The 4,929-nt window shown below is 45.3% G+C and overlaps 1 long non-coding RNA gene across 1 annotated transcript; it reads right to left on the bottom strand.

The window, feature by feature from the left end:
- Nucleotides 1–240: 240 nt before the first annotated feature.
- Nucleotides 241–3,881, bottom strand: LOC134442118 (uncharacterized). Its single transcript, XR_010033311.1, has 4 exons — nucleotides 2,204–3,881; nucleotides 1,889–1,981; nucleotides 1,530–1,698; nucleotides 241–1,254 (listed from the first exon to the last, which is right to left on the bottom strand). It is a non-coding gene; the product is annotated as an uncharacterized LOC134442118 (long non-coding RNA).
- Nucleotides 3,882–4,929: the final 1,048 nt, after the last annotated feature.

Here is a 4,929-nt window from a genome sequence, read left to right as displayed (position 1 = left end):
AGAAAAAAAGGTGACAGTGTAGAGCTGGGGTTCTATTTCTATTCATGTGAATGACCTAATTGGACAGGAAAAAGGTGACTGTCACCAAAAGGTGACGAGTTTGCAGGTATGATGTAATGAGGACCCATTCCTGGACCCCTCGTCTCACTGGGCCCAGGTCAACGGACCCCTTTGCCCCCCCTGTCAGCTTCCCTGCATGTAGGCCACATACATTGCTGAAAGAAGTGAACGAGACAGGAATGAAATGTGAAAATTTATTTCTGTTTACTTTTACACTATGAAGTGTGAACGGTTACCTCTCCTTCTCATATTCAGAGTGCATAAAACAGCACTCAACTGTGTGGTCTGTTGATAGCCTGTGTAGTACAGTAGATTAGACTCCATTTTTTAAATAAAAATCTATGGAGGGTTAACACAAAGTTTGAAATTGTGTTTGACCAGTCTCCAATGTGCAGTTTAACAACTAAAAATAATGCATTGGCATGAAATACAGACTGATACATACAATAAATACAGTCACACAGAGACACAAACAGTGTGCAATAAGAAGATTAACATACTGATGGACAATAAATACACAAACACAGTGGACACACACACACACACACACACACACACACACACACACACACACACACGGCAGGAGGAGATCATACAGGTGATGTGAAGATGCTGTATATAAGGAGCAATGAGTAAAGTGTAAGTGGCATGGTGAAAGAAGTGTTCATGGAATATTCTCCAGTGTCCTTGGAATATTCATGTGGTTTTCTTCAGTGCGTTGAGGAGTCTGATGGCTTGTGGAAAGAAGCCGTTTCCCAGTGTGCTTGTGTAGTAGGGAGAACAGTCTGGATGAGTTGTGTCTTTATGATGTTCATTGCCCTCTTGGAACAGTGTGAAGTGTACAGATCCTGAATGGCTGGTAGGGGTGATCTTATGAGCTGTTCTGCCGTTCTCACCACACTCTCTGTACTGCCTTCTAGTCTTCAGCTTGACGGCTGCCAGACAGAGAGGCTGCTGGTCAGGATGCTCTCAATGACACCCCTGTAGAAGGTGGTGAGTGCCGATGTGGGGCGGTCGGCTCTTCTCTCATCCTTCGCAGGAAGTAGTAGGAGTAGTGTCTGTGCCTTTTTGAGATGGTGGAGCCATGTGGTGCAGTTGGCAGAGGAGGAGCGGCACAGTGGTTGGTGCTGGGTTGATCAGGTTCACCAAAGTTGCTGGTGTCATCAGCCCTCCCTCTGAAAACTGGCTCCGTGCCTGTCAAAAAAAGGCATGCTAATGTTATGAATGAAAATAAAGACAAAAACAAGCACCCCCTATCTACCTACAGAAAGACATGACCATGACATGACCATGTGCATATGCTTGTGCACACGCCCCCCCACACACTGCTACTGTCTTAAAGTGTAGCACGCAGGCACGCAGGCAGGCAGGCACGCACGCAGGCAGGCAGGCACGCACGCAGGCACGCACGCAGGCCTATTCTCCCCCTTTGCCTCAAGTCAAGTGTGCATTTTAGAGGTTGGCCTCACCTGCACATGTGTGAAGAGCAGGGAGATGGGAGGTTGAGGATGACGAGGCAGGGCAGGAGGTTCTCCTTGTGAGCTGCCCTGGTCCTGATGCTGATTGCCCATCACCATGCTGTGGCTCATCAAACCCATTACTGGCATATCGATGCTGAGCAGGAACGACTGCTTCCAACTGCACACACACACACACACACACGAGAGGGTATACATAGAATACACTACATAAAAAATCACACCCATCATTTTAATGCAGAACTCCAGGCTGAAGAGTTACAGAGCGTCTGACCTGTACAGGGGTCACTATTACTGTACTATACTTATTGGTCTAGTGCAGAACAAAGCAGATTCAGTGATTTACTCACCACTGTGTGCAAGTTTCTGTGTTCAGCTCAGGTGGAAGCCTCCATCACAACATGTTGGTACTGACATCAACCATCTTTCAGAAAACTGGCTGCCTGTCAGAAATAGCAAAATTATGTTACCACAACAAGGTAGTATCTTAAAGATACCCTTAACCAAAGGCAGACAGACACACACTGCCACTGTCTTGGTTCTAGGACACACACACGCCCTTTAAGGGTCACATGTATAATGACCGGGTTCTCACTCACTCGCACACTCCTTTTCTCCTACTTTTGCCTCAGACAATGTAGTGAGTTTTTAAAAATTGGCCTTACCTGCACACGTGTGAAGGGCAGGAAGAGAGGTTGAGGATGGAGCTGCCAGTCAGGAGGTCCAGAGCTGTCCTGGTCCATCACCATCATGTGGATCATCAACCCCAACTTCTTATATCTGCGTGCACACATTCTCTCTCACACACACACACACACACACACACACACACACACACTTGGAGAGATACAGGTTATATGGCATATCAGGAGGCAGGGGTATTGTTGCGCTCTAGATGTTTAGAAATAAGTAGGTGCATGGACCCAAAAAGTAGAGCTCAATGTGGGAGCACACTAAAGACACTAAGGTCAAGTCAATACTCTCTGATGGCAGCAACCTGAAACGTCTGCTCTAATCTGCTCTGAGAATTTTTTATTTTTTTTTAATCTGCTTGTGCTTGACCTTAGTGTCTTATTTAGTGTGTGAACCTGCTCCCACATTGAACTATATGGCACATTTAAAATCAGACCCAATGACAAGTCAAGTCGGTTTTATTTTCAATTTCTTTACATGCACTGGTCAAGAATTGAAATTACGTTTAACACCAGGTTGAACAAATATGACACCTCCGACTTTCAGTGCTATTCTATACATCTTTGCTTCAAAGAAACACAACTGATAGCTCAGATGATGAAACAGACGTGCACAACGCAGCACAGGAAGAAACTACTGTATAAACACCTTTTGGCCCAGCATAATTTCGTGATAGCTCGTGGTACAACAAATATTCAAAACTTCCGCGTGTCATTTGAAAGGGATGTCAAAACTATACGTTTATTCAAACGAGTAACAAACCACGAAACTGTTATTAATACGGAGATCACTTCGTGATCACTTTGTGGCGAACTTTATGATATTTAAGCAAGCAAGCACACCATCCGATAACCATTCGAAAGACCGTCAAAACGTTTATGAATGAACTTTTCGTGGTAGGCCTAGTTAACTTTTATTCTAGTCTGGCTAGCCCTTAGTATCTTTCATCTCACCCTTGTCATGTTAACGTCTTATCTTACACATAACGATGTACTCCATTCACATTTGCCTCGTATTGTCGTAACAAGATTCTGAGATGTGCTGCCTTTGTCCATTCTGACCAGGCTGGCTAGCTAGCTACCAGGTTGGAAATAGTAAACTAGCACAGATTTCCCAGGCAGTGAAGCCTGTAGTGGGGTATGAAGGGCAACAGATGTTCATATTTTGGGAACCAAAGGCAGTTTCCTGCTTAATATATGCAGTGAAGTAGTCACAAGAATGGTAATTACACAGGAATAATAGTTGTTTTGTCTGCCCATAACTTAGTGCTGTACATTATGACAAATACACACACAACATCTGAAACAAACTTACGAAGGGCGGCCTGTTAGCTTGCCTTGAAGCTAAAAAAAACATTAGCCAACACCGCTAGTTGGTGGGCCGAGGTGGTTAAATGTTCGCCCTCCGACTGAAAGTCAACTCGTAAAGTAACCGTTATGTATATTCATGCATTTAATATCGAAATCTTACCGACAGTTGAGTGATCGCTGCAGCGAAATCCTTCCAGTCGTTTTTAAAAGTCCCGCGCGGCGCTTGTGTTGTCATTCGGCAGCAACTGACTTCAGAAACTTGAACAGCCAAAGGGGCGTTACTGTGAGGGCGGTCTAGTAAGGAGGAATGGGCGTAGCGGTATTAGCTGGACAAGACGCAGCTGGACCATATTGGATTGGTTGGCAGTAAGAGATGTTTTGATTGGCTCTCGCCATATGACCCCACCCCCACGTGAAAACCGGCTCAAAATTCGTACATCTGTGAAAAAAGTTTCACAGCCGTGTGCTCGCAGCTCCGAACAGGAAGAAGTTGGTAAAGCATGGCACAAGCCTTACGTACTTCTCTTGCCACAACTTCAAAACATTTCTACACATACATTTTAATATTTTACACATACGTTTTCCCCCACACACATGTGCAAAAAAAAACCACACAGTTACAAAACAAATGTACAGATGTGAAAATAACCCTGCAAGTACAAGGTGCAGCTTACACATTTGAAATGCGTTTTGTGGAGCTGTAAGATTTATGACCTTAAAATAGCTCCATACAAGATGACTGGGCATGAACACACTGTGCCACGAAAGCACACACACACACACACACACCACCACACACCATAGCATCATGTTCGCACGCACGCACGCACGCACGCACACGCACACACACATTAAGTGTGCAATGCACTTTGGGCATGCTCATCAAGCACCACTGGCACCACACAGACACACACACACACACACACAGATATACACACTGCAAGGTGATGTGCACCAGGTGCATGCTAATAATTGCTCCTTAAGCTGGCGGCTGTGACATGCCCCTCCGGAGGCGGCACCTTGCAAATCACTCACTCACACCTTCACAGCCACATCCCCCTAATCCTTTCAATTAGGTGCACTACACACACACACAGACACACACAAACACACACACACACACACACACACACACACACACACACACACACACACACACACACACACACACACACACACACACACACACACACACACACACAGACTGAGGCCACTATTTCAACACATACTTTCTAATACTCAATATCCCAAATAAACACACACAGACACACACGTACGCACACACACACTCAACAAATACACACACACACACACTTGCACTGCAGGAACACACCTTTTGTTTCCTGTCTGCGTGCCAACACACGCCCACACACACACACACACACACA

The sequence above is a fragment of the Engraulis encrasicolus genome, unplaced genomic scaffold (assembly GCF_034702125.1).
Source record: "Engraulis encrasicolus isolate BLACKSEA-1 unplaced genomic scaffold, IST_EnEncr_1.0 scaffold_116_np1212, whole genome shotgun sequence".
In the NCBI taxonomy this organism is placed as follows: domain Eukaryota; kingdom Metazoa; phylum Chordata; class Actinopteri; order Clupeiformes; family Engraulidae; genus Engraulis; species Engraulis encrasicolus.
Note: the sequence above shows the minus strand (reverse complement) of the source record. Positions and strands in the feature narration are given on the sequence as shown.